Below are 13,223 nucleotides of genomic sequence, written 5' to 3'. Positions count from 1 at the left end.
AGGAAGGAAGGAAGGAAGAAAGAAAGAAAGAAGAAAAAGGCCAGGCACGGTGGCTCATGCCTGTAATCCCAGCACTTTGGGAGACCGAGGCAGGCGGATCATGAGGTCAGGAGTTCGAGACGAGCCTGGCCAACACAGTGAAGCCCTGTCTCTACTAAAAACACAAAAATTAGCCGAGTGTGGTGGCACGCGCCTGTAGTCCCAGCTATTCAGGAGGCTGAGGCAGGAGAATCGCTTGAAACCAGGAGGCGGAGGTTGCAGTGAGCCGAGACCACACCATTGCACTCCAGCCTGGGTGACAAGAGTGAGACTCCATCTCAAAGAAAAAAAAAAAAAAAAAAAAAAAAAATTTAAAAAGAAAGAAAGAGAGGGGTAGGATTTTTCAGACTTTGGTATATTTCGTTTTTGTATCCCTCCACAGAGATAATCAACTCTCCTCAATCTTTATGGTTGGCTTACCAATTTTCAGGACTTTTTTGACTAACACTGGGAACTCAGCAATTCTTTATCCTACTTTGTTTTAAACTATATTTCTTTAGACAAGTCATTGGTTTTATTTACCTACTGAAACTGAGAAGTAATTACCTACTTCATAGGGTTGTTATGAGGATTAAATGAGATATTTAACTAAAGTGCTTAATCTAGGAGCTACATATAGTAACAGCTACCATTCAGTTTCAAATACTCCATGGCTTGCCTAACAATTTTCCTGCAGTCAGAAACATTACTGAGGACAGCTGCCTGTTGTGAAGTGTTTTTCATTTTCTTGGTTCCAAGCAATGATCATTTTATTGCAAAAATATTTTTAAGAATAATGAACAGTCCATCTTTTTCCTTTCCCAAAAGGTATCTAGAAGACTGAAATCCTGTTGTTTTTTCTAAAGCCCTACAGATTGTTGGTTTTTCCTTGTACACTTGTTGTTTTTACTATATTATTCTAAATACTTTCATTTCTTAGAGTAAAATCTAAGCTTCATAGCATACCGAGGCCCTCCCACTATGGCTCTCTCTTTACCCCTCCCTCAATCTTTAATTTCCATCAATCTCTGACTCACACTATACTTTGATAATGCTAAACTGCTTGTAGCAATGCTGTGGCAGGCCTACGTGCTTTTACTCACATTATTCTTTCTCATGACATTTATCCTACCTTTCTCCTATTTCTAATTCTCATTCACCTTTCAGATCCTTTTAAGCCCTCATCTCCTAAGGGAAGCCTTTCTAGAACCCCCCAGGTTAGACTAAATGTCCCTCCTTAGTGGTCACATTGCAGATCTCTATCCTCTCAGGAGATAGAATTTTTTATTAAGAATGTCAATTTTTCAATCACCTGCTTGGAGTGCAGAACCTGGCTTGCTTTGTGCCCATGATCAGATTACTTCACTTTTTTTTTTTTTTCTGAGACAGAGTCTTGCTCTGTCACCCAGGCTGGAGTGCAGTGGTGCAATCTCGGCTCACTGCAACCTCCACCTCCCGGGTTCAAGTGATTCTCATTCATGCCTCAACCTCCCAAGCAGCTGAGATGACAGGCATGTGCCACCACACCCAGCGATTTTTTTTTTTGTATTGTTTTGTTTTGTTTTGTTTTTCTAAGACAGAGTCTTGCTCTGTTGCCCAGGCTGGAGTGCAACAGCATGATCTCGGCTCACTGCAAGCTCTGCCTTCCAGATTCACGCCATTCTTCTGCCTCAGCCTCCCAAGTAGCTGGGACTACAGGCGCCTGCCACCACACCCGGCTAATTTTTTGTATTTTTAGTAGAGACGGGATTTCACTGTGTTAGCCAGGATGATCTCGATCTCCTGACCTCGTGATCCGCCCGTCTTGGCCTCCAAAGTGCTGGGGTTACAGGCGTGAGCCACCACGTCCGGCCTTTTTTTGTATTTTTAATAGAGATAGGATTTCACCATGTTGGCCAGGCTGGTCTCCAACTCCTGGCCTCAAGTGATCCGCCTGCCTCAGTCTTCCAAACTGTTGAGATTACAGGCGTGAGCTACTGCACCTGGCCTACTTCAGCTTTTTGAACTTCTGTTACCATGTATAAAACAACATATCACTACCTGCATCGTAAGACTGTAAAGATAAAATGTCATCCAAAATGTAAAGTGCTTACCACATAAACCTGACAAGTAAAAACAGCTGACATTTATTAAGTTCTATTGTTTAGAAAGAAAGTTAAAGCAGTGAGATAGTAGATGGTAAATTTCCTTTTGATTCTCAGCTTTTCTTCTCAGCTATAAAGGTCTGGAATTTCAGTAAGTGATCTTCCTTAAGGATGATGGGCGTTAAAAACAAAAGCTACACAAATTCTCAAGAGATCTCTGATCTACATAAGTTACACCAGAAACTAGATTTCCTAATCAGCAGCACTACTTTTTTTCTTTTTTTCTTTTCTTTTTCTTTTTTCTTTTTCTTTTTTTTTTTTTTTTTTTGAGACAGGGTCTTGTTCTGTTGCCGAGGCTGGAGTACAGTAGTGTGATCTTAGCTCACTGCAGATTTGACCTCCTGCACTAAAGCAATCCTCCCACCTCAGCCTCCTGAGTAGCTGGGACTACAGGCGAGTGCCACCATGCCCAGCCGGTTTTTTTGTACTTTTTGTAGAGACAGGGTTTCACCATATTGCCCAGGCTGGTTTTGAACTCCTGGGCTCAAGCGGTGTGCCCAACTCGGCCTCCCTATGTGCTAGGATTACAGGCATGAGCCACCACGCCCGGCCAATATCTTTTAAATACAGATTGAAATATTTCTCCCTACAGATGTTTATTTCCTTTCCTCCCCAGCACCTTTGCAGTCCTGGTTTTTCACTCCCAGATCCTATCAGATAACTGTCCTAACATTTGTGCTGTTATAATATACACTTCACGTGGAATCAGTTTTCTGTCCATTATAGTGCTTTCTCTGAAACCTTGGCATTAGTTAGATGAATAGATGGTATCTTTTTCAGTAAAAAGTACATCACAGCTTCTGATTTCAAACTCATGTTCTTGGATGATCACCCTATGTAGATATAAAGCAGTCTTCAGGCTAACATGATTATGCAGCAGAAATACCTTTAACTTCCTGGGAGAAAAAAAGATCCTGATCCTATTCTAATGATGCTAAATGGCATTATTTGGGGGTTCCACTCCTGGCTTTCTGTTGCATAACATTTATCCCTTATATCTGACTTAGATAAAATCTTTACCCCAAAGGCAGTACAATTGAATGGAAACAGTCTTACCTGTTTTCTTTTGATTCTGCATTATATTTGTGCTCCAAAATTCATGTAACTTTGCCATGACTTTTTATTTTTCCTATGGAAATACTTATTTGAGATGATAACAGCCTTAAACAAGAATAGAACTGGTGAATATTTTGTTTTGTGGAGAGAAGTATTATTAGACTTTCTCCTCTGGGCTAAAACAAAACACAAAATGCTCAAGGTTATCCTAGGCATAAAAGCTTCTCAGAGAGGCATTTTTATTATAGCTTTGACTTACTCAATCTGGGAAGCCTATCACCAATAGACACAACTGAGAAGTATAAGGGATAAACAAGGTGGCTTTTCCCCCAGCCACCTGCTTTCTATCCCATGCTTTCTATCCCATGCTTTCTAATGTATTGCCCTGTGTTTGAATAATTACACTGATCACACTTTCTCTACCTATTTGGAATAGGCAATCTTGTACATTTGCATGGGTTATTGCCTGCTCTGTATACTCAGTTTCGATATTTACTTTTCCTTCTGGTTTATGTTAATCTCATATGAGGTTTCCTTCAGTTTTGTAGTAGTTTTTTCTCTATTTGTTACATTTGCTTTTTATTTGCTAGCAAGCTGAGCCCTCAGAAAAAGAGCTGGAAACAGATCCCTGGATCCAGAGCACAGGCAGGGACTCTGAGAACAGACCTTCCCAGCCTGGCTCACAGGTGGTCAGACCTTCATCTTTGGGGAATACACAAGGGCCATCATCCTATTTAAACTAGGGCAAAGAGGCAACCATTTGTCTTCTCCTTCAGAGCCAGCAATTTTTCCCTGTAATAAATGACTTCATTCTGCAGCTGGAATTACAGAGGTTAAATTTGCAGCTAAGTATAATCCTTTACCTGTTACAGCACCTTCCAGAGGCTTCTCTCATTTATTAGCAAAAAAGTCACTATGAGTCAACAATAAAAGTGGGTATGTGCTCAGACAAAATTGTTAAGAATGTGGGTGAGAGCCTGATATGGAAAAATATAAATCATTAATCCAAAAGTATTTCTATAGTCTTTCTCCTAACTTGCTTTATTGATTTATTCCTTTATTTATTTATGTTGAGATGTAGTCTCGCTCTGTCACCAAGGCTGGAGTATAGTGGCGTGATCTCAGCCCACTGCAACCTCTGCCTCCTAGGTTCAAGTGATTCTCGTGCCTCAGCCTCCCGTATAGCTGGGATTACAAGCATGCACCACCACGCCCAGCTAATTTTCGTATTTTTAGTAGAGACAGGGTTTTGCCATGTTGGCCAGGCTGGTCTTGAACTCCGGAGTTCAAGTGATCTGCCCACCTTGGCCTCCCAAAGTGCTGGGATTACAGGCATGAGGCACCACACCCGGCCTCTCCTAGCTTTAAAATGAAGTAATAAGACAATTAGCAAGAGTTTTTGGTGTCTCAATGTACAGTTTCCCTCCAAGAACAATCCTTGATCCTTTTCTCTTCTTATTCTTCACCTGTCTATCCAAGCTGATTGCATCCAATATGGCACTGAGTGCTGATGACTCCGGTCTCTGTACCTCCAGCCCAGGTTATTCTTTCTTGAAACAAACACCTATAACTGCAACTACCCCCTCCATGTTTCCAGCACGTCTCACAGATATCTCACACTTAACATATCTTAAACTGATCTTGTCAGCAATTTTTCTTTTTTTTTTTTTTTTGAGACAGTCTCACTCTGTCACCCAGGCCCAGGCTGGAGTGCAATGGCGCGATCTCCGCTCACTGCAACCTCCGCCTCCTGGGTTCAAGCGATTCTCGTTGCCTCAGCCTCCCGGGTAGCTGGGATTACAGCCATGCGCCACCACACCCTGCTAATTTTTGTATTTTTAGTAGAGACGGGGGTTTCACCACGTTGTCCAGGATGGTCTCAAACCCCTGCCCTCAAGTGATCCACCCGCCTCAGCCTCCCAAAGTGCTGGGATTACAGGCATGAGCCACTTCCCCTGGCTAGCATTTTTTCAAGATCAGAAACCCTCCCCCACAGTCTTTATTCTTCTTAGCAGTACTACCATCTAACCTATAAGAGAACAAAAAATGTGGGAGCTGCCCTGTGCTCTCCACTCTCCCCTGCCTGCCCCGGCCATTGCCTACATCAGCAAAGAATCCTCCCTTTCATTTCATTTCCTTGGCATCGCTGACATCCTTCCCCACCTACCCTCTGACTACTATTTAGTGCAGGCCCTCATCCTCTTTTACCTAAACAATTGTAATGGTCTCTGGACTGAACGTTTGTGTACCCCCCAAGTTCATATGTTGAAGCCTGTATTAGTTAGGGTTCTTCAGAGGGACAGAACTAATAGGTAGATGTATATATGACAGCGTGGTAGGAGTTATTAAGAAATTATTTTAGGCAGATAGAGAGGAAAAGGGGTCCTTGGAAAGTTTTCGTTTTTAAAGCAGCTCCAGAAACGTTTCTGGTCTAGCTGGAAAGTCCGGGCTCTTAGAGCTAGGCCAGCAACCTTTGATATGCAAATATAGGCCATTAGAAACTGGGTCCACCCAAACACGGCGATTCTGGCAGCCTTCTTGCCCTTGCCCAGACATGTCCCTGGCAACATGGCCACCCCCAGGTTTCCCCACGTGTGCAGAACATCATGGCTCCCTGCATTTGCTTATTAAAAGAATAGGGCAGGAGGGCCTTTTTTCACTGGCTATGTGAATGACATGCCTGGTCAAACCAATCCCCTGAGCCCCATGCAAATCAAACACCGCCTCCTCCAGCCTCTTCATATACCCAGCTGGTATCCGTGGCACATAGGGTCTCCTCTGTTAGCTTTGGAGCCCCCTTCCCTCTGTCTCTGTATGGTGGAGTTTCTTCCATCTTCTCCTTTCCTTCTTGCCTATTAAAATCTCTGCTCCTTAAAACCACTCCACGTGTGTCCGTGTCGTTTCATCTAATCCGACTCAAGACGAAGAACCCTGGTGTTCCTCCACTCATTGGAGCCGAATGAAAAGGGTGTTTATTAAGGAGAATTGACTCACATGATCACAGAGCGAAGGAGTCCCACGATAAGCCATCTGCAAGCTGAGGAACAAGGAAGCCAGGAGTGGCTCCATCCAAGTCCCAAAGCCTCAAAAGTAGGGAAGCCCACCGTGCAGCTTTCAGTCTGTGGCTGAAGACCAGAGAGCTCCTGGCAAACCACTGATGTAGGTCCAAGAGTCCAAAGGCCAAAGAACCTGGAGTCTGACGTTCTAGGACAGGAAGCATCCAGCATGGAAGAAAGATGAAAGCTGGAAGACTCAGCAAGCCAGCTTATTCCACCTTTTCCTGTCTGCTTTTTTCGTTCTGCTGGCTGCCAATTGGATGGTGCCCACCCACACTGAGGGTGGGTCTTCCACGCCCAGTCCACTAACTCAAATGTTAATCTCCTCTGGTAACACCCTCACAAACACACCCAGGAACAATACTTTGCATCTTTTGATCCAGTCAAGTTGACACTTAATATTAACCATCAAAAACCCTAACCCCAGTGTGACTATATTTGGAGACAGGAACTCTAAGAAAGTAAAGAAGGTTGACTGGGGTCATAAGGGTGGGGCCCTGATCCCCTAGGATTAGTGTCCTTATAAGAAGGGACACCAGAAATCTCTCTCACTCTCTCTCTCTATTTCCTCTGTCTTTCTCCATGTGCACGCACAGACGAAAGGCCATGGTGACCATCTGCAAGCCAGAAAGAGAGCCCTCACCACAAACTGACCTTGCCAGACCTTGATCTGGGACTTTGAACATCCACAGCTGTGAGAAAATTAATGTTCTGTTGTTTAAGCCCCCTAGTCTGTATCTGCAATATTTTGCTATCACAGCCCAAGAAGACTAATGCAGGCTCCAAATTGGTTTCCTTCTCCATAATTACCCTAGCGCCATGTCCAAACCATTTGAAGCACTATTCCAGAGTGACCTTTATAAAAATGCCATTTTTATAAAGGATCACATTATTCCTATATGTAAGAAAAAAAATCAATCAATGGCTCTCTCCACTGCCAGAGTCCAAACTCAGTTTCCTCTCTAATGGCCTTATCTACCCTCACTACATCATTGCCTACCATCTCCCCTCCCCACACATCAATGTCTCCATCCAAACAAAGTCCCTTGTAGCTCCCTGAATACACCTCTCCTGTGTTGTTCTGTCTGTTACCCCTCCACTCCCCAAGGCCCAGGCCTAGTGAAGGTCTATTTTTTAACTTGGGCTTGCCTTCTCATTGGAGCCTTTCCTGATCTTCAACTTCCAAGGAACTGAACTCTCCCCACAGTCCATGCCACTATTGTACCAAATTTGTCTTCATTACAACACTTACACACTGATATGGTTTGGATCTGTGTCCCCACCAAATCTCATGTGGGTTTGTAATCCCCAGTGTTGAAGGTGGGGCCTAGTGGGGGGTGATTGGATCATTGGGATGGAGTTCTCACGAATTGGTTACACCATCCCCTTATGACAGTGAGTGTGAGTAAGTTATCATGAGATCTGGCAGTTTAAAAGTATGCAGCACCAGGCTGGGCCTATAATCCCAGCACTTTGGGAGGCCAAGGCGGGTGGATCACTTGAGGTCAGGAATTTGAAACCAGCCTGATCAACATGAAGAAACCCTGTCTCTACTAAAAGTACAAAATTAACCGGGCATGATGGTGCATGCCTGTAATCCCAGCTACTCAGGAGGCTGAGGCAGGAGAATCCCTTGAATTACGGAGGCAGAGGTTGCAGTGAGCCAAGATCGCACCATTGCACTCCAGCCTGGGCAACAAGAGCCAACTCCATCTCAAAACAAAACAAAACAAAAAAAGTATGTAGCCCTCCCTCCACCACCCCTGCCCCCGTCTCCCTCCTGCTCTGGCCATGTAAGATGTGCTTGCTTCCTCTTCACCCTCTGCCATGATTGTAACTGTCCTGAGACCTCCCCAAAGGCCAAGCAGATGCCAGCATCATGCTTCCTGTACAGCCTGAGGAACCATGAGCCAATTAAACCTTTATTCTTTATAATTACGCAGTCTCAGGTACTTATTTATAGCAATGCAAGAACGAACTAATACACACAGTCTGGCGTTTCCTATATGTGTCTTCCATACTAGGGTGTGTGCCTTATTTATCGTTGTATTTCTAGTACCTAGCATAGTGCCTGGCACACAACAGGCCTTCAATGCAATGTTTGTTTAATTTGAAGAATGACGTGAAAAGACTGGGGAACAATACCAAGACAGTGTTTCCCCTTCTACCAGGTCAAAAACATGTGACCTTCTTTTCTTTCTTTTCTTTTTTTTTTTTTTTTTAAGAAGTAAGGCTTTATTTCCTTGTTTTGCAAACAAAGCTGGCTAAGTTGGTTGCTTTTTGGTGATTAGTCAAAGAGACCAAATCCCATATCCTCATCTGACTCCTCTGACTCTTCCTTGGCTTCAACCTTAGCTGGGGCTGCAGCAGCAGCAGCAGGAGCAGCTGTGGTGGCAGCGGCCACAGGGGCAGCAGCCACAAAGGAAGATGGATCAGCCAAGAAGGCCTTGATCTTTTCAGCAAGTGGGAAGGTGTAATCCATCTCCATAGACAAGGCCAGAACTCGTTTGTACCCGTTGATGACAGAACGGGGTACGGATGCAACAGTTGCGTAGCCAATCTGCAGACAGACACTGGCAACATTGGGAACACCCTCCAGTAAGCAAGAATGCAGAGTTTCCTCTGTGATGTCAAGCACTTCAGGGTTGTAGATGCTGCCATTGTCGAACACCTGCTGGATGACCAGCCCAAAGGAGAAGGGGGAGATGTTGAGCATGTTCAGCAGTGTGGCTTCACTGGCTCCCACTTTGTCTCCAGTCTTGATCAGCTGCACATCACTCAGGATTTCAATGGTGCCCCTGGAGATTTTAGTGGTGATACCTAAAGCCTAGAAAAAGGTTTTCTCGGGCCTGAGACCAGTGTTCTGGGCTGGCACAGTGACTTCACATGGGGCAATGGCACCAGCACAGGCAGCAGCTGGCACCTCATTGGCCAGCAACATGTCCCTGATCTCAGTGAGGTCCTCCTTGGTGAACACAAAGCCCACATCCCCCCGGATATGAGGCAGCAGTTTCTCCAGAGCTGGGTTGTTTTCCAGGTGCCCTCGGATGGCCTTGCGCATCATGGTGTTCTTGCCCATCAGCACCACGGCCTTCCCGTGAAGGGACATGCGTATCTGCTGCATCTGCTTGAAGCCCACATTGTCTGCTCCCACGATGAAACATTTCGGATAATCATCCAATAGTTGGATGATCTTAAGGAAGTAGTTGGACTTCCAGGTCGCCCTGTCTTCCCTGGGCATCACGGCGGTGCGTCAGGGATTGCCACGCAGGGTTTAAAAATGATGTCACTTCCACGAGGATGCCTGGCGAGAGGACCTTCTTTTCATCCTTGTTGATGTTCATCTTCATAGCATTATCTCATCACTCTAATCTGCTGAGAATTTGTTTGTTTGTTCTGGCACTTAGATCTAATATGATAAATCTGCCAATCACAAATTCCATGCCTTTAGCCAAGTCATTGATTTCATAAAGGGATTAATAAGTTCTGGTGAGAGCCCTGAGGAAGGACGTTAAAAATTTCCCTCTACTTTGATATTAATCCATTATCTAATTACCTTCATAGTTCACCTGCTTACTTATCCAACAAATTCTATTGCCATCCAACCCATTATAATCTTTTTCCCTAAACTATATCTGCCTCAGGGAAACTTGCTCAGAAGAACATCCGACCCATTGTGTTATGCTTTCATGGTAAGATCATGGTAAGGTAACTGCTCTTCTCCCACCCCCTGCTGTGTCTCCATACACTGTTATTTATATAGTCTGCATACACGGAATTTGATAAACTTTACTATAAAAATTTAGCATTTTAGCTATGTTTTGAAATTGAGTTTGAGCTCAAATTATATTATATTCCCATTATTTTCGCCACACATGAAATTAGAACTTCAGAACACAGATCCTCAGTGACCCCTTGTAGAATGTGCCTTGGTGTTACACCATTGGCCTTTACTGAAGTATATCAAAGAACCAGAGACATGAAAGCTCTTTTTGTGTCTATTGGAGCGATGTTGCCAAGGACATTTTTCACTCTATCATACCATGTCCTCTTTATGAGAATCCATAGGAGAAATATTTCACAGTTTTAGGATCAAAAAGTGTTTCACCTATAGTTTGGCTTTAATCTTATGGATGAATCTTGCAATTAATCAGGTTCCCTCTTTGCTTTACTCCTCAGAAGCATAAAGCCAGATTTGCTGCTCTTCTCCAGCATCTATTCAAGGTGAGAAGGTAAACATTGTGTATGCTAATCTCATCTCTTCTTTCATTAATTTAGTTTTTCTACCCTTAGTTCCTAAAGAACAGTTATCTCAAAAATTCAGTTTTATCTTTTACATTTATGTAAAATGTAGCACATGAATCAGGGCACAAATAATTTTCAGTCTCTTTTTACAAATAGAGAAACTGAATGCCCTGATAAGCTGATAAGCTTAGGGAAAGGTGTTTTATGACTGATTAACCCAGTGATTCCTAGCTTTTCAAATTGACCTTTTGTATTTGCTAGCTGTAATGACAAGCATGGCCTGGTTGAGAATTATTTCAATTTAACATTTGTGTTCAATTCTTTTTAAGTTCACGCTATGGCTACCTAATACCAAAACATTTGGACAGCAAGTCAAAATTTCAGTTATCTTGGTGGTGGCCATACCTTATTATTCCTTCTTACATTCATGTGATTGATTGTTTTTTCCTCTTTACACAGAAGTTTTAGTGTCAAGCCCAGTCATGAAAGTTCAAACATTATATGGTGTAAAGAGTGTAGGCCGGCGCGGTGGCTCACGCCTGTAATCCCAACACTCTGGGAGGCCGAGGTGGGCAGATCACTTGAGGTCAGTTTGAGGCCAGCCTGGTCAACATGGTGAAACCCTGTCTCTACTAAAAATACAAAAGTTAGGCCGGGCGCGGTGGCTCACGCCTGTAGTCCCAGCACTTTGGGAGGCCGAGGCGGGAGGATCACGAGGTCAGGAGATAGAGACCACTCTGGCTAACATGGTGAAACCCCGTCTCTACTAAAAATATTTTTTAAAAAAATTAGCCGGGTGTGGTGATGGGCGCCTGTAGTCCCAGCTTCTCGGGAGGCTGAGGCAGGAGAATGGTGTGAACCTGGGAGGTGGAGCTTGCACTTCAGCCTGGGCGACAGAGCAAGACTCCGTCTCAAAAAAAAAAAAAAAAAATTACAAAAGTTAGCCAAGCACTCACAGGTGGTGAGTGCCTATAATCCCAGCTACTTGGGAGGCTGAGGCAGAAGAATTGTTGGAACCCAGGAGGCAGAGATTGCAGCGAGACAAGGTCGTGCCATTGTGCTCCAGTCTGGGCAACAAGAGTGTGACTCAGTCTCAAAAAACAAACAAACAAATAAGGTTAACTCAGGACCCAGAAGTCACAGGTTCCAGTCCTCCTTGTACTAAGACTTGTGATGAGGCACCAACCTCTCTGCCTTTACATTTCCTCAAATCCATGAAACAATGGTCATGCCTCCCAGGCTCTGTAGCTCAACAGGGAAAATAGATGTAAAAGCACTTTGAGAAATAAGTGCTAGATGATTATTAGAGAATGGCTTTGAGTCAGAAAACACATTATTATCATCTCTACATAATAATACTTTATATACAAAGCTTCTGACTTCTCTAAGTGGAGCAGGTCACAGGAAGCATAAATACATATTCACATGTAGGTTGACAAGTCAAAAAAAAAAAAAAAAAGCACCGTGCCTTACCATTTTAGCCACAAAAATAAGGAAGTGAGGTAGTTTCCTAGAGAACCCCTAGATTCAATCAGCCAGGTTCCACTATTTCTTTGCTGTATCTACATTGTGCTTTTTAGTTTTTAATTATAAACCAGACACAACATAAACATTGCCATTTTAACCATTTTTAAGTGTATAACGCAGTGGCATTAAGTACATTCACATTGTTGTGCAACCATCACTGCTATCCATTTCCAGAACTTTTTCATCATCTCAAACTGAAACTCTATACCCATTAAACAATAACTTCCCAATCAGGCCGGGCACAGTGGCTCATGCCTGTAATCCCAGCACTTTGGGGGGCCAAGGCAGGTCGATCATCTGAGGTCAAGAGTTTGAGACCAGCCTGGCCAACATGGTGAAACCCCATCTCTACTAAAAGTACAAAAAATTAGCCGGGCACGGTCACACGTGCCTGTAATCCCAGCTACTTAGGAGGCTGAGACAGGAGAACCACTTGAACCCGGGAGGCGGATGGTGCAGTGAGCCGAGATCACGCCACTGCACTCCAGCCTGGGCAACAAAAGCGAAACTCCGTCTCAAACAAACAAACAAAAAACCTCCCTAATCAGCTTCTATCATTGAAGACTCTATTTCCAACAAGGCTCTATTTTAAAGGTCTTTGGTCACATGCATGGCATTTTTACCCGTCACAAGGTTAAACTCCCTTCTGTATATGCTTCTCATTTTCCCTTCCATGAAAAGTGGCTTTTTATCCAAGTACTGGGTTATTTTTGTCCTCTGATACTCCTCAATTTTAAAAAATATTTAGTGCTTGCTTTGATGTTTTGGGCATAAGTGAGAATACAGCATGTAAATTCAAACCTTAGCTTGGCCAATTAGTATGCTCTGCTAATATACTAATCCTATGGATTTGGCCTTGCTCTTTCCATAGTGAGACTGCTTTTGACTTAGGCCCTGTCCACTCTGAAGCCCTTGTGACCTGGGCCACATGGAGGACAAAGGAAAGCAGTATGGGCAAATCAATACAAACTCACTTGAAACACAAGTTCATTTATGAAGGTTAATACATTAAATAAAGACATAAATCAATTTCAGGCACGGTCTATGAGCTCCTTGAGAAACTGGATTATTTACTCGTGTGTAGCCTGTGCTGACAGATGAAAGGTCCCTATTAAACATTTGGTTGAAACAAATTCAGAATAAAACCCTCATTTTGGACAAATTTTATAATACAATT

General features: G+C 43.5%; 1 pseudogene; it reads right to left on the bottom strand.

The window, feature by feature from the left end:
* Positions 1–8,528: 8,528 nt before the first annotated feature.
* On the bottom strand, positions 8,529–9,577 carry LOC129038631 (large ribosomal subunit protein uL10-like; annotated as a pseudogene).
* Between the last annotated feature and the right edge of the window lie 3,646 nt (positions 9,578–13,223).

The sequence above is a fragment of the Pongo pygmaeus genome, chromosome 5 (genome assembly GCF_028885625.2).
Source record: "Pongo pygmaeus isolate AG05252 chromosome 5, NHGRI_mPonPyg2-v2.0_pri, whole genome shotgun sequence".
NCBI lineage: Eukaryota > Metazoa > Chordata > Mammalia > Primates > Hominidae > Pongo > Pongo pygmaeus.
Note: the sequence above shows the minus strand (reverse complement) of the source record. Positions and strands in the feature narration are given on the sequence as shown.